Source organism: Saccopteryx bilineata, chromosome 2 (genome assembly GCF_036850765.1).
Source record: "Saccopteryx bilineata isolate mSacBil1 chromosome 2, mSacBil1_pri_phased_curated, whole genome shotgun sequence".
In the NCBI taxonomy this organism is placed as follows: Eukaryota; Metazoa; Chordata; class Mammalia; order Chiroptera; family Emballonuridae; genus Saccopteryx; species Saccopteryx bilineata.
This window is the reverse complement of record NC_089491.1, coordinates 112,923,656-112,945,088: the sequence shown is the minus strand read 5'-3', so window position 1 is coordinate 112,945,088 and position 21,433 is coordinate 112,923,656. Positions and strand designations below refer to the sequence as shown.

The following is a 21,433-nucleotide window of genomic DNA, read 5'->3' as shown; positions in this document are numbered from 1 at the left end:
ACACCAAGGTTGGGTCCATACTGTCTACTACCCTCCAAGCACCGAGTCTGCTTTGCCCTTGGGAGCGTGAATTAAGTCCTTGATCTCTTCAAACAGTATCAGAGTCAGAAGAATTAAAAAAAAAAAGGTTATAATTGATGTGAAATAGAGATGTTTACAATATTAATAACCAGGCATCTTGCCTACATCAGGTGTCCACTCTGTATGGTACTGTCATCGCCACTCAGCCAGCTGAAAGCAGAGTCCACACCTTGGTTCTGGAATATTTCAGGCCCCTAGCCCAGCACCTGAGTGAAATTGTAGTACATACTGCACAGTGAGTCAAGTTGAGATGCAGGATCACAGGTTTGAGAATGTATATGAAATTGACACACTCCAGAATTGTTCGGATGCGAGGTTATCAAGATGAGGCTGCTTTTTGCTCTGCCGGGCCCTTTACACCGATTGTCCTTCCCAGGGCTCCGCAAGCCCGGACAAACCTCGTCCCAGGGATATCCCGGAATCCCACTCTGCTTTGCCTTCTCTTGCTTACTCTGGTCTCCCTGACTGATGTGTAGTTTTTCTCTTTGGGCCCAAGGGTGCACCTCTGATCCCCTTAAAGAGCCCACTGTGTCTGGCACCTCTGGTTAGACCATGCTCGTGGGTCTGGCACTGTCATGATTGTTTAGTCACCCAAACTCCAGGTAAGATACAGGCCTGGGTCTCTGATGTTAAGGACACACACACACACACACACACACACACACACACACACATGTCGCTCAGACATCCATCAAAGTGGAAAGAGACCTGAAAGCTTCAGGAGCATTGGCACAGATATGAGGCCCATTAGCAACCCCTATTTCCACTCTACAAGCCCTGTCCTAGGATATAATTTGAGCCACGGGAAAATGTACCTGTCCTTGCTCAAGGTGGGCCCTATCTTCATCTCCCTCTTTCCAGCACATAGAGGATCCTAGGAGCTGCCCAGGAAGGGCTCACAGAGGTAGCATGGCCTGAATTGGCCTGTCCTTGATCAACTAGTATTAATTTAGGGACCTCCTGGAAAATGTCCAGATATTTTAAGGACGAAGTTCCAGCCAATGTCTTCAGCATCAGGAAAACTCTCACAGTGGAGTTTTCAAAAGCCAGGGTCTGAGAATTCTGAAAACAGCAAGATGATATTTTCCACTTTCTAGTATCTCTTGCCAAGTGAGCTGGATATAGGGTGGTTATTTGAATGTGGGTGCCTGGTTACAGGGGTTCCAAGTTCTGTTGGGGTTGGTTACCAAGGAGTGACTTCACTTCCTAAAGGTCCTTTCTTGAGTCTGTTCTGTGAATCACAGGTATTCAATAGTCCTTTCAGCCTTGACTTCTAAGCCTCCTTGTTTATGCAAGACCATATCTTTATATAGTAACACTCTTCTCTCCACAGCCGCCTGGGAAAATCTTGTGCAGCCATAATCCTATCTTTGAAACAGACTGTGTTCAGACTCCACCCCCTTACTTCTTCTGGATCCTGAATAAGCCATTGTGTGTCTCATGGCCTGTCTTCCGTCTGCACAATCAAGATTATTCTAGCATATACTCCTTAAGGATGTTCCCGATCGTATGTGAATACCTATAACATTTCAGGAAAGGTGTTACATGTATGTAGTGCCTCCAACCCTTTTAAAAAAATAGACTTTTATTTTTTTTAATTAAAAAATTTATTGATTTTAGAGAAAGAAGAAGGGGGAGAGACATTGCTTTGTTGTTCCACTTATTTATGCATTTGTTGGTTGATTCTTTTTATTTTTTAAGTGGTTGATTCTTGTATGTATCTTGACAGGGGATAAAACCCACAATCTTGGCATATTGGATGATGTTCTAATTGACTGAGCTACCTGGCCAGGGCTTCTGTAAACTTTAATTTTTTCTTCTTGTTCACTTAGGTGTATGCTCCTCTTTGAACCTTAACCATAGTTCTAACCTCTTGTGTGTGTGTATGTGTTTTAAGGCCAATGATCTGGATCCCAAGGAAAGTAGCCCCACCTGAGGAATAGGCAAGCACTTCCTATAACATTTGGTTTTCTGATTTTTAGCACCAAACCAAAGGGAAGGGATAGAGCCTTAACCTGGCAGGCCAGAACACACCCACATCTGGAGTCTGCATGTCATGTTCCCTGTCCAGTCACAAGCACTCCGTGGGCCTCGGTTGTTCGAGTATTGAATGAGGAATGAAATTCAGAACTGCGTGTGAGCTCAGCATCAGTGTGTCCCTGCTGCAGCCACGTCGGCTGACGTGGCCATCTCCGTGTCTGCACATGGTTACAGCAACGCAGCTTTGTCCAGAGCCCCTGAGAAGGTCCAGGTCCTGTCAGGATGCCACTCTGAGACCACAGGACAGGACTCAGACCTGAGTCTTCACTCTTACTGCTCTGTGGTTGTGGGGAAGCCGTGAATTCCTTGGGGCCTTCACCTGGTCTCCTTGGCGGCTCCCTGTAACTTCCACATCTTGGTTGACATATCCTCTTGTAATCCCCTCCTCTTGAGTTCAGACTGGTTTAAGTGATTCTAGAAAACATGGAAAAATGACCCAATGTTATTTCTAAAATGTGGTTATAAAAGGTCAGTGCTGAACTGGTCGGTCACCAGACCGGTTTTCTCTCTAGATCTCTCTCAGACCCATCAACCTGGGAAACGAGCTTCTATGGCAGGCATTGCTATCTGGTGAGAACCACGTGCCCTCAATGTGAGGCGGACTGGAAGACAGGCAGTCAGCCCCTCAGGCCACACTGAATCCCACGCGAACCCAAGTGAGCTGAGGCCTGGCAGCACATGTAGCCACAGTTGAGACCGCAGCACCAGGACGCTGAGACCCTGGCAGGCGCATGCAGTGAGCCCTGCTGGGTTCTTGTTCAAAGAAACGGTGGGAGACATGTCTGTTGGTTACACTGGGCGTGGAGTAATGTTTTCATACAGGAACAGATTATGTATATACCCACACTGGGCTCTAACCCTGCTTACCTCCCTCGACCCCTTTCTTCTCCCAAGCTTCCTGCCTCTACAGTGGCCTAATTTCTGATTTTCTCTGTCCAGATACATTTTCTTCCCAGTCTCTGCTCAGTTGTGGCTTTTATTCAGACTCAATATTCCCAGACCTCAGTACGGCCGGCTCTTTTCTGCCACACAGGTGAAGGTATAAATCCCACCTCTGGAGGTTTTCAGACTCCCTCACCTGAGGGAGCCCAGCACCCCTGGTGGCGCCCTGACCCACTCTGAAGTGGCACCTGTTCCTCTGTGTGATTGCTTTTATTCAATAAATTTGTCCATCTCACCCTCCAGACTTCAGGGTGGGCCCCTGTTATTTCAGGAAGAGCTCATTTCTCAAGCTCAGGGCACAGTTGCTGAAACAAGAGATATGCTCCATCCCATAACTAACAAGATGAGATATCAGGAAGGGATGCTAATGTTAAGAGCCATACGTCATGCTGGAATAGGAAAAGGCAAACGAGGGGCCAGTTGACATTTCTGCTCATCTCCCCCCTGAACTCCCTGGACTCAGGATGCCCCTGGAGGTTATCGCTAGCACCGCATCCTGAGCGGGAAACCACGGAGTCCCACATCTGCCTTTGAGTCTCTAGGAATGGGCTCTCCAGGGCCCCATGGGCACAAAACAGCAGGACCGTCAGAATCCAGGAAGTTTTAAGGGGTATTTGAATGGCCAGTAGTCAGGGCCATCACAGCCACCAGGCAGGTGCAGGTTCACATTAGATTCAGATAGACAGTAATGAAACTGCGGAGAGGGGAACTGGTGTGCCATGCTTTTAGCCTCGCACGGGTGGGCAAGTAAATACACACAGCAGGAAAACACTGCCCTTTCCATTCAGGGCTACCAAAGCCACTGACTTTCTCCTGGTTTTCTTTCTTTCTTTTTTTTTCAGAGACAGAGTCAGAGAGAGGGATAGGGACAAACAGGAACGGAGAGAGATGAGAAGCATCAATCATCAGTTTTTCATTGCTACACCTTAGTTGTTCATTGATTGCTTTCTCATATGTGCCTTGACCACGGGCCTTCAGCAGACTGAGTAACCCTTTGCTCGAGCTAGCGACCTTGGGCTCAAACTGAGTAACCCCTTGCTCGAGCCAGTGACCTTGGGCTCAAGCTGGTGAGCCTTGCTCAAACCAGATGAGCCCGCGCTCAAGCTGGCGACCTCAGGGTCTCGAACCTGGGTCCTTCCGCATCCCAGTCCGATGCTCTATCCACTGCGCCATCACCTGGTCAAGCTCTCCCAGTTTTCTTAGAATCAAAAGCCCCACCAGCTCAATCCCCTCTGGTTCCCATCTCCTTCTCTCTGCACAAACTGGCTTCTCCTTCAGCAGCCCACCATCTTGGCTCCTTCTCCAGAACAATGTGGTCTCCTAGCTCCTCCTTCTTCCTTCTTCTTAAAACTTTTCAACGTGACAACCCCTCCTCCAGCACACATTAGCATAACCAAACTTATTCCCAAGCAAGAAGGTAATCAGCCACCCCACATGGGCAGTGGCCATCTTTAACAATAAAAGTGGGCAAAATCAAATAAAACAAATTTTACAAACTTATTTGCCCAACAGTATCTTAGAAGCTTCCCGTTTTCCTTCTGTCTGCATTTCTGTCTGTGGGATGACTAGTTCACTCAAGAAGCCTTCTCATCACCAGGTCTGGGGCAGTGATTCAGGCCCTATTTTCTGCATCCTTGCCCTCCAACACAGAAGAATCACCAGAACATAGAATGCATACTCTATGTCTTTGGGAGCCTAGGGAGTGATGAACAGAAAACCAAAACTAACATTTCTGAGCCTGTGAGACTCTTGGGTTTTTACTGCAAGCTCTTTAATTTTTCTTGGAGGAACCAGGATTTTCTACTTGAAGCCCCTCCATCCAGGGGGTGGTAACTGGGAATCAGAAGGAGATTATCCTAGTGGTTTCTACCTATATCTGTGGGTTTCAGTCAACAGGACACTCATCTTTTGCCTTCCATGGGCATGGTCTCCACAGACATAACCTGGGACTTTGGGAGTCTCATGCTCATGATCCTTGCATTTCTCCACTCCTTATGCTGTGGATCCTGGTCATGTCCTGGGAGGACAGAGGCTGTTGCCCTGAAGCAAAGCAGTCTCTAACTTCTTTGCTCTTTTGTCTTTTTTCAACTGCCAAGGCTTTACTAATACTGACGCCATGCCTTAATGTACCCTCCACTTCTGTGAGTGGCTGTGTGTACCAGTGTAGGTTCCCAGTGGATGAGACTGCACCTGGGTGGAGTGGGCTGGGTCCACGTGGCTCTCGTTTCCAAAGCTAATCACATTGGCAGAGTTCAACCCTGCCCTGGGGTGGTCTGCACTCTCCCTTCATCTAATGACTGCCTTTGGTGGATTTGACCTCTCCATGTGCCTCCCAGGGCTTCAGTTTCCTAACTGCACAGTGGTGGATCATACAAGGAACTGCTAAAACTGGAATCCAACGAAAGGTGGTCCAGGGTCCCGGCTCCTTTAGTATTGCCATGGTGGGGGCAACAGGTGTACCTGCTGGTCTTCCTCAAAGCAGAAGGCGCTCCAATGGCTCTGCAGATGTTTATGTTTTGAATCCAGAGAAGGATTACCTGCCTCACGTGTGTATTGAGGAGAAAAGTGTTGTTCCCTAAAGAGAAACAGTGGCTCAGCGACTGTTAAATAGCATGACACAGTCATAGCTCAGGGTCTTCAGAATCCTGTTCGAGATATCACCCTTGCATTCACCATGGTGGATACAAAAATGTGTACCAGGAATGGAAAGTAACTTGTTCAGGTTCACATGATGTTTCAAGGCAGAGCTAAGTACTTCCTTGAACACTGGATTTCCTGACACAGGGCAGAAAATCCAAGATGATACAGGCAAAGATAAGAGGGTAGTTGTGGTCATTTTCATGGAAGAGAACTGTGGACATGGACAGTCCCTGCTGAGTGCTGACTGCCCACTGCTGGCCATCATCTGCATTACTGCCCAGCACTTACAGCAGGTGTCTATCCTCAAGGCTGTGTCTTGGCACGAAATGGCTGCTGAAGGAGCAGCCTGAGGCATGTCACCATTTCAGGTTATGTTGCATCATCTCAAAACTCCTGTAATTTCACTGCATATCACTACATATAATTGCAAATACCATTGCTAGGTGGGCGTTGAGTTTGGACAGACTGCACTATTCCATGTACTCACTCAAGAATTTTTCCACCATAGGACACTCATGCCTTCTGCAGCTACTGGCAGAATTGGGGAGACCATAGAGAAATGTATGAGAGAGCATTTCTTTAAACTGAGTTAATTAGGGTGACATTGGCTAATAAAATTATATAGGTTTCAGGTATTTAATTTTATAACACACCATCTGTACACTGTATTGTGTGTTCACTACCCCAAGTTTGAGAGCATTTCATACGCTAGGTCTGCACTAGCACCTACTGGTTCTTTCCTCTTTCATTGGTAACAAAAGACACTGTCATGTGGCCAGAAGGAAGGCTGGGGGACGTGGTCCAGCCAGGCTTCCTCAGAAGAGAAAAATGGATTTCAATGGAGAGCTAGAATTCTCTGCCCTAGTGAGTAACTCATTCAGCTTCATGGTGGTTTTTGTTGTTGCTTTTGAGAATAATTTACATTAACTTCAACATACAAACTACATTCTAATGTGATAATATTGCATGTAAAGAAATGGATCCTTATAAGACCAAAATAACTCACAGGTTGGTTTCATTTTTTCCTTTTTTAAAAAAAAACAAATGTGTACCACGATGGTTCAAAAAGAAAATGCCATGAATATAAAAGCTGCAGTTTGCAATATACCACATCTAGACTCCAGAGAAAGCGAATTAGATAAAAGTGGTAGTCATTCTAATTCAATCAGGACAAGTTGGTTTGCAGCATCTAAATTTTAAGTTTCTTTTCTCTTAATGATCAGTGGTCCCATTTTCTCTGGTGTCTTTGTTGTGTTTTATGTAAGCTCCATCACAGAATGGGAACCCTTTGGATTGCCAACAATGGCAGTACACTGCATTATCTACCATATCCTCCATGTCAAAAGCATGTGCTATCTTGGGATTATCTTTCTGAATGTGAATGTTAACCACAGATTTGTTGCCATGATCTTTAACATAAAGTCTTCTGTAAGCTAGATAACCTATTGTGGCTGTTTCAGCAGCAATGGTAACTGATGCAATCCATTCAACTTATATGTGGGAAGTCAGACTCACAGCACCAGTGCTTGCAAGATGGGTGCACAGGACACTGAACACAAAAGGATTAGCCCACAGTGTTTTTAAATTAAAAAAAAAAAGTAATATGTATCTAATGTGCACAGTAACAAGGGCTGAAGTGCAATTTGATTGAACAGCTGTTGGCCTTGGGAAGCTCCACACGGAATGAAGACGATAGGACATGTGTGAAGTGCCTGGCTTTAGCAGAAGGGCTCCGGCAGTTCAGTTAATTATTCTAGAATTGGAAGCTGCCTAGAGATGACTGCAGGTTAAATTCATGTTCAAAGAAAAAGGAGATTTGGTGGCTGAAGAAAGATGGCAGCAGGAATAATAGAAGCAGGTCACTCAGGTACAAGATTTTTGAATAAATACTATGCAGCCATGAATCAGGTATTTTGGAAAAATATAGAGGATAATTGCTGATATAAAGTGAAAAACTAAGGATGTAGGGTAATCTCATTTTTAAAAAATCCTCTATGAATTTAGATAACATTATAGAGACACATTGAACTCTAATCTTCCAATTTTAAAAAATATTTTCCTGTTGATATGATTGGAAGGATTTCATAAATGTTTTGGTTGTTATACATTTTTAAAAGCAAGCATACGGAGTGGTGAAGGAGACAAGTTTTTCCAACACTTTCTTTTTCTATTTGTTGTGGTGGGACCCTGGGTGTGACTCAGGTGCCCATAAAATATTCCCTGAAATACTGTTAATGACAGCAGTCCTATGCTTTTTTTACAGTGAAAAAATGCTAAAACAATGACTTGCACTGGAATGCTCCCATGAACACGGAATCTTACAGAATGTTATCCAATCCATTGGCAAACCTGGAAAGATGTCTCAGTTTGGTTTTGGCTTCTATTGCCGACAGAACCTGAATCCTAAGGCACTCAAGACATTTCTCACTGGGCTGCCTGGGGTCAGTGCGTGTCTACTTGGGGGAGTAACACTTCATAGTCCCAAAGATTTATTAGCTAGCTTTCTTCAGAATGTTTTCTAACCTGAAGTAATATTTACTTGCTTTTCTTCACTGAATTCATACAGAAGCTAATAAAAATCTACCAACAGCAAATATATTGTAGATTGAGCCACTGAAAGATGTCCCTTATGACAAAAGCAGACACGTAAAATGATGTGCTCAACCCGTCCTCGTCCAGCTCTTTCTCACCAGCTCTTCAGTCATGAGTAAGCCTCTAGGCAAAATAGACTTGACCCTCTGTGTAATGTATTAGAGGTAACTGTCCATCATGTTTCCACATCTTTGTGTTATGCATCTTTGGAGTAGTATGTGCCACTCATAAGATTATAGAAATGTCACTGAATCTTAGAGACATGATGATGTGTTGGGCAGGAGATCTCAACAGCCGTCTGTCCAAGTGGGATATGATCTGTGCAGTACAGCCAAGGTTGGGTCCATACTCTCTACCACCCCTCCAAGCACCGAGTCTGCTTTGACCTGGGGAGTGTAAGTCCTTGATATTCTAAAAGATCATTAGGATTAGAGTGTGAACAATGGTCCTAATTGTTGTGTCAGAGAGATAAGATTATTTTTAATCATGACATCTTGCCTAAGCCGGTATCCATGCTGTATGGTACTGTCATCACAACTCAGCCAGAGACAGGTGAGAGCAGAGTCCACACCTTGGTTCTGGAATATTCAGGCCCCTAGCTCAGCACCGGAGACATGCCACATACTGCAGTGAGTCAACCTGTGATGTAAGATCACAGGTTTGAGAATGTATATGAAATTGATACACTCTGGAGCCATTCAGATGTGAGGCCATACAAACTAGGCTATTTTGTTCTCTGTCAGGCCCTTTAAATGACTATCCTTCCTAAAGCACCTCAAACTAGGACAGACCTGGTCCCAGAGATTTCCCAGGATCACCATTCTTCTTTGTCTTGTCTTCTTTACTCTGGCCTAATTGTTTTGAACCTTTTTAGGTTCAAGGGTGTACCTCTGATCTTGAAGAGCCTACTGGATCTTCCAACTCTGGTCAGTCTGCTGTCACCATGCTTGTGGTTCCAGCACTACTGTGATTTCTGAGTCACCCACACCTTCAGTTAAGAGACAGATTCTGTTTTGGGAACATGGAGATCCAGACACACACACACGAAAAAGGCCCCTTACCAATCTCTTCTTCCCTGCAAGCTCTGTTCTGGGCTGTGATCCAGGCAGGACCACAAGTTGATGCACCACAATACAATCTATTCTTGTGCAGGGCAGGCCCTCTCATCAGGCACGTAAAATGGATGGTCTGGGAGCTGTCTACACATGGCTCAGAGGTCATGTGGCATACATTGGCTTTACAAAGGTCAATTACCTTAGGATACGTGCTAAAAAATAGCCAGACTTTGGGAACGAGGGTCTAGCCCTCCTCTGCAGCCTCTGGGAAGGTGCTCACGGTGTAGTTTTCCGAAGCCTGAGCCCTAGAAGTTAGCAAGACAACATCTTTCACTATCGAGTGTTCCTTGGGCCACGGGGCAGTTACTAGAATGTGGGTGCCTGGTTACAGGGATCCCAAGTTCTTTAGGAGTCAGTTACCGAGAACGTGAGTTCACTTCCTGGAGTCCCCTTCCCTGTCACCTTCTGAAATCCCAGCTATCCAAATAGTCCTCTTGGCTCCTGACTTCTAAGCCCCCTTTGTCCATTCAAGTTGCATCTTTACATAGTGTTACCAACACTCCTGTTTCCATAGCTGCCTAGAAAGGTTGGTACAGCCATGGTCCCAGCTTTGAAACAGGTGTGTTCAATTCAAACCCCCCCCCCCCCCCCTTCTGGATCCTGGATAAGGCATTGTGCCTCATATGGCCTGTCTCCAGTTTGCCCAATAGAGATTATTCTAGCATGTGCTCTCTAGGGATGGCCTCAGTCACATGTAGGATACCTCTAATCTTGGAGGACTGCTGCTCCATGCAAGTAGTGCCTTCCAACTCTATTCTTTTTGTCACCTTGTGTGTATGGTCTGGGAGGAGCCGGGCAGCAAATCCACATTGTACCATCCATTGTCATTTGAGATCTTGGTGACATTGCTCGTCACCTATTCAAGGGAATGGGTTAAAGAGGGCAGGGAGGCCTTCAGTGCGCCCCCCCCTTCAAAGTCTGATTCCTAGGACCTGTCTTTATGTGAAGCCCTTGCTCCAGAGAAACTTAAAATTGCTCATCTTGGTGGCGAATTCCACCCCCAGGTTTTGACTTCTCCGCATTCAGCTCAGTCCCCGCTAAACTTCCATTTTGCTCCAACTCCACACTTTGCAAAAGAGGCCTCACCTAGTTAAGTTCACCTGTGTCAAGTTGTCTTTTTGCAAAGACACACTTGCCTTCAGTGCTGTCATTAGTAATTTCATTGATGCCCAAAATCTCAGCAATTTTTGTCTTTTTTTTTGTTTTTTTTTACAGAGAATCAGAGAGAGGGATAGACAGTGACAGACAGACAGGAACGGAGAGATGAGAAGCATCAATCATTATTTTTTTGTTGCACATCGCGACACCTTAGTTGTTCATTGATTGCTTTTTCATATGTGCCTTGACTGTGGGGCCTTCAGCAGACCGAGTAACCCCTTGCTTGAGACAGCAACCTTGGGTCCAAGCTGGTGAGCTTTTGCTGGTGACCTTAGGGTCTCGAACCTGGGTCCTCGGCATCCTAGTCCAACACTCTATCCACTGTGCCACCGCCTGGTCAGGCTCATTTTTGTTTTTATCCCCACCTCTCCCTACCCCAACTCTCTTGAAATTTTTATTTTTTACACTCTCACAGAACCAATGGAAATGTGACATATTTCAGTTTCTTCAGCTGGCTTTTTATACTGCTCACAAAGATTAGGGGATATTTCAAATATGAAACGATAAAAAAATACGCATTTGATTTTTTTTTATTAAACAAGATCAGAAAAGCAAACAAGCCAAAGAAGTTGTTTAATTATGCAAATGAGATGCAAAACCAGCTTTTACCTCACTGGTGAAAATGCAGTACACAAAAGGCTGAAAGTAGTCAAGTATCTGCACATTCCCTGATCCTCTAATTTTTGTGAGCAGTGTATATGTCACAAGTTCACCATATTCCCGATAAGGAGCCAGATGGACTCAGCTGAGAATTGAAAGGGTAAGATGGTGCGAGGGGCTGTTAGCTAGAAGGGAGAGACATGGCTGCCTCCTCTGAGTTTCCCAAATGCAGTGCTTTGGTTAGAAAGGTAAACAGTATTTCCTGGCTCTGCTAAAAGGAGAAGCACACTGAAGGCATCCTGCTTGAGGTGTGGACTGTCTTCACAGGACTTCCTGATCAAGAATGAGGTCCCAACACTCATTCTACTATAAAATCAGATCAATACACCTAGTTATTGACTTGTTATGAAGTTAAATATGTCAAATGTCAAGTGCTTAACACTGCCCTGGAACTGGGTGAATTCTCAATGAATAGCTCTTTTTTTTTAATAAAGATTTTATTTATCCATTTTAGAGAGGGGAGAGAGAACAAAAGAGAGTGAGAGAAGGGGGGGAGGAGCAGGAAGCATCAACTCCCATATGTGCCTTGCAGGATTTCGAACTTCAGCATTCCAGGTTGATGCTTTATCTACTGCGCCACCACAGGTCAGGCCAGTAGCTCTTTTTCATAAATGTCGAGGTCATACAGTGATTGGCTGAGCTGGAATATGAACTCAGACTTAAGTCACTTCAGAGTCCATAAATTTAACGCAGAATTGAATACCCATGAAGCTTTTATAAAAAGACCAAGTTGAATAGACAAATTTAACTGTGGTACATTCATACATTACTCAGTAATGAGGAGTGATTACTAATGGAGTCAACAACGTGAATGAATCTCAAAACGCTTACACTAAATGAAAGAAGCCAGATTCAAAAACTACATTTTTTTTTTATTTAGTACGAGGAGGGGAGGCAGAGACAGATTCTTGCATGTGCCCCAACCAGGATCTACCTGGCAAGCCCACTAGGAGGTGATGTTCTGTACCAGAGCCATTTATTTTAAGACTTTATTTATTTATTTTAGATATGGGAGAGAGAGAGAAAAAAAGAAAGAAGAGAAGGAGGAGCAGGAAGCATCAACTCTCTTATGTGCCTTGACCAGGCAAGCCCAGGGTTTCGAACTGGTGCCCTCAGCATTCTAGGTCAACACTTTATCCACTACTCCACCACAGGTCAGGCCAGAGCCATTTTTTTTTTTCACATCTAAGGTGGAGGCAGTGGAGCCATCCTCAGTGCTGGGGGCCAACTCGTACCAATTGAACCATGGCTGCAGGAGGGGGAGAGAGAGAAAGAGAGGAGAGAAAGAAGCGAGAGGGGGAAGGGTAGAAAAGCAGATGGGCGCTTCTTCTATGTGCCCTGACTGGGAATCGAACTCAGACATCCACACATGGGGCTGATGCCCTACACTGAGCCACCTGGCCAGGGCTCAAAAGCTACATTTAAACTGATCCCATTTGTATAACATTCTGGAAAAGGCAACATTACCGAGATAAAAAACAAATTAGTGACTGCCAGGGGCTGGGGGTTGGGGAGTGGCTGTCGACACAAAGCACAGGGAATTTTGGGGTAAATCCAGATGTTGAATAAGAGTAAGGTTACACAACTATATGCTTTTGACAAAATTGATTGATCTCTGTACCTAAGAGAGATGGAGTTTAGTGTGTTAATTACAACCTGACTTAAAAAACAAAACCAACTAAAACATAAAATAAATACTAATTAACATTAACACACTCTTAGGAAAAAGAGGCCAGAAATATAAAGAAGGTAGAATAAAGAATAGCATAAAGTGCCCTGGCTGGTTGGCTCTGTGGTAGAGTGTTGGCCTGACGTGTAGAAGTCCTGGGTTTGATTCCCAGCCACGGTACATAGGAGAAGTGCACATCTGCTTCTCAACCCTTTCCCCTTGCCTTTCACTCTCTTCCCCTCCTGCAGCCAAGGCTCCGTTGGAGCAAAGTTGGCCCAGACGCTGAGGATGGCTCCATGGCCTCTGCCTCAGGTGTTAGAATGGCTCTAGTTGCAACAGAGCAATGGCCCAGATGGGCAGAGCATCGCCCCTAGTGGGCTTGCCGGGTAGATCCTGGTTGGGTGCATGTGGGAGTCTGTCTCTCTGCCTCCCTGCTTCTCAAGAAAAATACAAAAACAAAAAGAAAAAAAGAATAGCATATAGCACTAAAGGTGGGGGACCCAAAAATTAAGAATACTTGAGATACAACAATACTGGAAGAAAGTTCTCAAGTTCTCAAAGACAAAGGGGTAAAAAATACAAAATGAGCTACAGCAATAGGAAAGAAAATACAGACAACAGTGAACCCAGTCAGCATGAGGTGTCCAGAAACCTGCATTTTAAACACAGCACTCCAGGTAAAATCATTTTGAAATGCAGTGAGTGAAAATTAAGAAATTTAAAAAAATACAAAAACAGTTGAAAAGTATAAGTACAAAAGCGACAGCTCTGACACGGGGTTACTATCCAAAATATATAAATAACTCACAAAACTCAGCATTAACAAGCAAACAATCCAATTAAAAAATGACAAAGAGGCAAAAAAAAAAAAAAAAAACCAAAACGAGGTAAGAACCCACAAAATGTTACAAGGAAAAAATTTGGATCAAGAATAAAATAATTTGTTTGTAAGTGAAGGTCAAATGAAAGAAACAGTGAAAAACAAAAAGAGAAAAAAGAAAAAAATACAGTAAAAAATAAAAATTCTATTGTATTAAGTGGAACATAGAATGGAGAGCCAGAGTTGGGAGAAATGTTAATGAGGTGAAAAGCAAAGAAAAAAGCGCACAAAATGCCACAAAGAAAAACTTTTAATCCAGAATAAAAATCATTTGTTTGTGAGTGAGGATTGAATGAGAGAAAAAGTGAAAGAGAAAAGAAACAAAGAAAGAAAAAAAGAGAAAAGAATAAAAAAGAGTTAAGGTTTATGGAATGTAACTCTCAGAAAAAAAATAAAAGAAAATGTAACACCTATGGGTAATCAACTTCAAAATGAAAAGAATAAAACGTAAAGAGGATAAAATGACCAAGGTGGAAGAAAAAAAAGATAAAAAATGAAAGAAAAAAATGGAAAAAGTTATAGACTGTGGATTTTTCCTGCTTTTGAGAGGTTACTTTCTTCCTTTTTCTTCTTTCTCTCTTTTTGGCCAGTGGCGCTGTACCCTAGGTTCTGCCCCTGTGGCACTCTTAGGCAGAGATGTGCTGTTGTGTTGCTATGGTGATGACATAAACTAGGCCTCAGTCCTGTTGGTAGGTGGGACTTTTTAGCATTTGCGGGCTCCAACAATGGGAGAGTCTGTTTTCCCAGAGCCTCTCCCCAAATCTCCTTCCTGAACCAGAAGCCTGGGGACCCAGCTGTGAAGTTGCCCCAGCCACTGCCTGGAGAGCAAGAGGCTCTAAGACAGGCGTGGCCAACAGTTTTGCTCCCATGTCAGATTAGAAAGAACACTTTTTCCATGAGCTGGATAAAATATTAAAATTAAAAAATGATCCGTTTAAGTAAACAAAATTTTATTATGTAATTTGTTTATGAATAAATGTAAGTAATTTAGTACAACAAATTAACAAAAAAACTAATGTGACGTGTTGAGGTGCTTTGCATCGTCTATTATTTTTTTAATATCTGGCTCTATACTTGTAATAGCTATTCTTAACACAGCCTCCAAATGTAAATCAGACAATCTTAGTCTTGTACTTTTATTTAGATTCATTAAAGAATAAGTTTGTTCACAAATATAAGTTGAGCTGAAGATTACTGAAGATATCATAGTTTATGTATAACGATTTAAAAGTACCATTTATTTCATTTCCACCACAGTGTCATGTGGAGAATATTAAAAATTTAATCGCAGGCCACATAAACTCATTACGCAGGCCAGATCTGGCCTGCAGGCCATATGTTGGCCATGCCTGTGGTAAGAGCTGCCAGCATAACCAGGCAGGGCTGGGAGCCGATTGCTGTCCAGGTGTCTTTCCATGAGCCTCCAGGCATGTCTAATATACCTCAGCACTCTGCGGGCCTATTCTTCCCAGGTTTCTTGCCCTTTATAACCTGTATTGGCTGGCAGGAAGATGCCCCAGTCACTGCCTGCAGAGCAAGAGGTCCTAAAAGCTGTCAAGTCCCTCTTCCTGGTCCTTTCAAAGCACAGGTCTGGGTATGAAAGCTCTGCCAACCAGAGCCACCAGCTTAAGTAGGCAGGGGAGTGAGCTGACTTCTGGTCAGGCTCCTTTCTAAGGTTCCCCAGGTATGTCTAGTTAAATTTGCCTCAGCGCTCTGTGGGTCTGCTCTCCACAGGCTTCTCCCTTGTTGGGAAGCCTACAGCCCAGCTTGCCCAACTTCCACAGTGTTCTCTGAGGTCTGTTCTGTGGGAATGTGCTTTTTAACCTGTATTGGCTGGCAGGATGTTGCCCCAGCCGCTGCCTGCAGAGCAAGAGGCCTTAAGAACTATCAAGTCCCTCCTCCAGGTCCACTTAAATCGCAGCCCTGGGAAAGAGGGCTTTGTCAGCCAGAGCAGCCAGTGTAAGCTGGCCGGGCAGTGAGCAGACTGCAGGTTAGGCTCCTTTCAGTGTTCTGTGGGTCTGCTCTCCAGAGGCTGCCTGCAAACCCTTCTCCCCACCACTTCTGCAGTTGTCTACCGTGGAAATGTGCTTTGTTAGCCTGTATGGCTGGTGGAGGCACCCCTCCTGGACAGGTCCAGGCGTAGGGAAGCCGGCTCTTGCACATTTCCTGTGCGTTGTTGTACAGTGAGTCAAAATTATACAGAAACTCTGGCTACAGCCCACGCTGCCACTGCTGACAAGTCTCCGACCTGGCCCCTCTGTCCTGGAATGCGGGTGACCATGCCCAAAGTGTGCCAGGTGGAACCACTTGCACACTTCCCGTGCTTGCCGACAGGGAGACCAGGAGTAAACAAAGCCCAAAACCACTCTGGTATGAGTCTCTGCAGGCAACCCACTCACCCACCTTTGCTGCGGTTTGCTGCTGGCGTTAGCTCTGTGTTGGTGATCTCAAGCTAAGCCGCGGGCACACTCTCTCCCCAGCTTGAACATCTCTGCCCTAGCCAGCTTCTTCCCTCTCCCCTAGCCCTCCCTTCCTCTCAGCTCCAAGTGAAAACAGCCCTTCCTCAGGTCAGTGAGGAAAGCGAAATACTCCATTCTCCATCTTATTTCCTTCAGAGTGAATTATACATTCAGCCACCTTTTCATTCAATCATACTTTTGTTTGGTGTATGTATATTTCAGATGCTCCTGGGATTGTTTTTCTGTCTCTAGTTGTTTGAACTTGTTGAAATTACAGGGAGAGGTATCAGGAGCACCCCTCATGGTGCCATTTCTCTGACATCCTAAAAAATGGAAAGAGGATCTGAACAGACTCTTCTCTCATGAAGACATACAAACAATAAATAAGTATATGAAAAAATGTTCATCTTCACTAGCTATTAGAGAGCCTGATCAGGGGGTGGTGCAATGGATAGAGTGTTGGCCTGGGACACAGAGGACTCACGTTCAAGACACTGAGGTCACCAACCTGAGCATTTCACTTGAGTGCAGGCTCACCAGCTTGAGTGCAAGGTTACTGGCTTGAGCATGAAATCCTAGACATGACCCCATGGTTGCTGGTTTGAAGCCCAAGGTTGCTTGCTGGCTCCTTCCAACCATCAGGAACAATGAGGAGTTCTGATTCACCTACAGGAAAAAAATTACATACCGGATTATAACCTACTTTTGGATATTTGCAAACATTTATTTACACGCTTCCAATCCTTTTCTAGCATTTCCTCTTCCTTTGCTTTTTAGATTATTCAACAGTCAAAAAACAGGCCTCTATCATTATCATCAACACACTGTATTAAAATTATTCATACACATTTCAGTTGCCTCATAAAGCAAAGTTCCTTAAGGGCAGGGACCCACCCTGGATCTACAGTAATCAATTAGCATAGGCCCAACAGTGGGTATTCAAATGACTTCCACTGCACAGCACAATGCTGAGTTGAAGATTTAAATTCCATTTTGTTTACAATACAATTTTAAATATAAGTGATCTTTCAAATTTTACTGAAGTGAAGCCTAAGTATGCCTGTGTATGTGTGTGTGTGTGTGTATATATACACACATATATGTGTGTGTGCGCATGTGCATAAAATTTTTAAAAGCTGACACTCTGGCATGCATTTTCAGTTAATCACTGATACAGGGTTTTAGGTTTTCCAAAGTATTCATGTGCTTTATTTCTGTATACTCTTCATGACAACTATGAAAGGTGGGAAGAACCAGTATTATCTTCCCCATTTTACAAAAGACATTTGATTTAAAAAGATTATTGATTTGACTAAGGAGATATAAAGGTCTCCTTTCATTAAAACAAAATGCTCTGAAGGGACATAAATTATCTCCCACATGGTTTATAAAAACTCCTGGCTCTGGATTTTAGGAACCTCTTAAATCCAACAGCTGTATCTTAAATTGGTACTACTCAAAAATATGTATATGATCCATAGGTCTCCCTCAAGAGCATAAACTATGACTTATGAATCTGAATTTCTGGGATGAGGCCCAAGAATCTGTTTTAATAATCTCATTAGGAGATTCCTATGTACACCAAAGTCTGAGAAGCAAGTCTTCATAGTCCACATTATCCACCCTTGTCAGGAAAGCCTGCTTTCTGATCACAGATAATTAGCTAGTCTTCTTTAAAAAATATGCTCAAAATACAATTGTCATTGCTTAAAACGCACATCTGACCAAATCCTTACCCAATTTAAACAATTCAATGGCTAAAAATTTGAAAACTGTCAAAAAATACATAGGAGTTTCACAATAGATAAAGTACAAATAGCCCAAAAACATGCAAAAAGATGTGCAACCTTGCCTGACCTGTGGTGGTGCAGTGGATAAAACAGTGACCTGGAATGCTGAGGGTGCTGGTTGAAAACCCTGGGCTTGTCTGGTCAAGGCACATATGGGAGTTGATGCTTCCACAACTGGATACTATTTCATACTTTACCAAAGTGATAGAAATTCATAACTCAGATAATATTAAGTGTTACTGTGGATGTAGGGCAATGAGAACTCTCATCTGCTGATGGGAATATAGACAGGACAAACCCTTCGGGAAAGATTTAGAATCACTACACATACACTACACGTCAAGGATTTCAATCCCATGTACATAACCTAGAGAAATTCTTAAATGTGTAAACCAAGAGATATATAAAAACAGGTTTATAGCATCACTGTTTATAACAGCAAACAATGGAAGCAATGCAAATGTCCACCAGTGGTAGAAAGAAAATATAAACAAGAACATATTCGTACAAGGGAACGTCATATAGTAGTGAAAATAAACCAAAGATCCAAGTATTGTCCTGATTAACAAAAACAAAGCCCAAGAAGCAAGTCACAGAACCATGTCCTACAGTCTTCTCTCATTCATATAAAGTTAAAAAAACTGGCAAAATTAAACTGCTTCGTGCACAGATTAGGTAGAAAAGGATTATGCAGGTAAAGATCATGAAAAAAACAGAATAATCAACACGATTTAGAAATCGTCATTTCATGTCTCAGAAAGAATGTTTTGAGAGGTGCTTGCAGGGGGCTTGTGGAGTATGATAATGCTTTCTTCTGCTCAGTGGTCTAAACGCTCCTCTCACGTGTTGGTTTTAGTCTTTAAACTGTACATATTCTGTACTCTGCTAGGTAGGTTTATAATAAAAAAACAACAAAAACACAACACCTTTAACTATTGCAGGAATCAAAGGAGGACAAAAATGCCCAACTTGATGAAGGAAGTAGGATTTATTTAGCCGGCAGAGCTGCGAGACCCTAACAGTCAACAAAACACAAGCTTACCGAAGTTAGATTTCTTACATCTTATATGCCTTTGCAGCTTTAGCTTTCACGTGACAAATGCCTGATTTCTATGACTTCTTTGTTTGTAGGCCTACATGACTTTCGTGTCTTAGGGAGGAGAAGGGTAGAGGAGGCGGGAGGGTCTGTCCTTGATTCTTCTTCTTCTTCTTGCTGGAGCTGCAAGTTCATTTCAAGAAACTGGTTAACAAGCAAAGTCTACACTCGTGGTTTGTTGTTTTTCAAACTTTTCTGTTTGCCCTTGCTCCATCAGTCAAGAACACTGAAGTCATGGGCTGGAGCTTAAGACATTAGACATTGTAGACCTCCTCTCCTCAGTATTCTTCTTGTTTCTTCCTCTCTCGTAATAACTTTCTAATGCCCACAGAACGAGTTCAAGGTTCTCAACATTTACAATAACAACCGTTGTTAAGGCCCGGGGTTATTTCTCTAGCCCCTCTTCCTGTCATTCATACTGAAGGAAATGGATAAAACAAAACAAGACAGCCATTTAAAAGCAGGGCTGTCTAAAAGGTATAAGTTATGTTGTCTAGTATTTCAGCAATCTGACAAACAAGAATAACAATGTGCCAAAATTTCTTCAGGAAATCACAAACTAGAGTTCAGGACACGCCAGCTATCTCGTCATCACCATGTCTGTCTCACTCCGTCATTATCCGCGTTTCAAACAAATACCGACCTCCTACTCCTACCGCCTCTCTTGTTTTATTAACGACTTCCCGCCATCGCCGCAACACCCTCCGCAACGTCTTTATCCTCATTTTAGAGAAGACGAATTCTGCAACAACTTCAGTTTGGGGGCCTGTAACAAAAGCGCCTAGTCTGGAACACGCGATCCGCCAAACGGTTTCGCAGATTCGGTGGATAACCCTAAATTCCAGCAACGATAGGTCCTCAACTTGAGAGAAAAGACTCGAGGCGGCGTTCCACGTTCTCAGCAAGCGAAGAAAGCAATCAACTGAACACTGAGACCCAGGCTTCGGTTCTTACCTCGGTTCTCCGGCTTCGGCGTCTGGTTACAAAATTCACTTTTTACAGGCCCTGTGGCTGATGCCTTCAGTTTGGAGGAGGCCATCTTCAAACCAGTTCCGTTGTTTCCGGAAGTGGAACTGTTCTTAAATCCTTCCGGCTAAAGTCCCTGTAATCCTTAAAATGAGTTCCTCAGACCTCAGGCGAGGAGATCTGCGCAGTCTCTGTGCGTGCGTGCGTACGCTAGAGCCCGCGGATTTGACCAAACGATATCGCTTCTCTTACGTGGCCAATGGAGAACTTCTTTTCCAGGAAATACTGCAACCACGCAGTTTGACGGCAATACTGGGAATTGTAGTCTAGCATTGTAAGCCAGTGGGAGAGTGGTTTTTTTCCTGTAGTTCTGCCCTGGCCTGAAGAGTGTCACGTGGGGTGACCCACTCCACGTTTTGGCCTCAGGGTGCAATCCGATTATCACTGTTGTCGCTCATTTGATAAATATTTATATGGTAGTCAGTATGTGGTAGGTGTTGGGAGAAGGTACTAACATGAGAATCTATAGTTCTCAATGGCAGGAAGTGGCAGTAATAGCTACCATTTATTGAGATTACTGGGCGCAAGGTACTTTATGTGCATTATGTCTAATAGGTACTTAAAACCAAAGTTAAAACAAAACAAGATTGATAAACTTTTGGAAGGTAAGTTTTAAAAGGCCTTTTTCTGATAGTAATTTTTAGGGTCTTGGTATTTCTCTAGGTCAAAGGGACAGTGATTAAGTAACACTTCTGAAGTATTTTACCTAGCCTAAGGTTTCCCAAAGAAAGCTAACTTCAGGCTACACCAACACTGCGTATAAACTGACTTCAAGATGTGAGGGTCAATGATGCTACAAATCTTTACACTTTTGGGAATCTGAAAGTTTTTGGCCACTAAAAATAACACTTCTTTTGATGATTGGTCTTGAAACTGGAAATAGGACCCATAGGTCCAGTTGCTTGCCCTGGTAAAAACCAATTACCTGACACAGGTGCTGGTGAAAAGGAAAGAGGTTTATTCAAGTGTTGGCAAGATGGGAGAACTCCTGTCCTCGAAAACCCATCTTTTCTTTTTGGTGTCGACAAGAGGTTTTTATAAGGAGGGAGGAAGAGGGGAAATAAGCAAAATTGGAACAAAGGAATCAAAATAAGGGGGTTGAGATTCTTTGCTCAGAGGACTCAGCATACTTTGTTCAAATGAGTGAAGGTCTCATATGTCTTCAAGCTGGTACATTTGAAGGTTGGAGTTTGTTCTGTTGTTACAGTGAATGAAGCTAGCAAGTACCTTATAAACTAAGGGTTTTTGTTTTGTTTTGTTTTTTGCTTCATGTAACGAATGTCCA

At 43.5% G+C, this 21,433-nt stretch overlaps 1 long non-coding RNA gene and 1 pseudogene across 1 annotated transcript; both read right to left on the bottom strand.

Annotated features, from left to right (window-relative positions):
• Positions 1-1,676: 1,676 nt before the first annotated feature.
• On the bottom strand, positions 1,677-20,212 carry LOC136324566 (uncharacterized). Its single transcript, XR_010729115.1, has 3 exons — positions 20,077-20,212; positions 16,745-16,902; positions 1,677-2,535 (listed from the first exon to the last, which is right to left on the bottom strand). It is a non-coding gene; the product is annotated as an uncharacterized lncRNA (long non-coding RNA).
• LOC136323704 (CDGSH iron-sulfur domain-containing protein 1 pseudogene) lies at positions 6,900-15,194 on the bottom strand (annotated as a pseudogene).
• Positions 20,213-21,433: the final 1,221 nt, after the last annotated feature.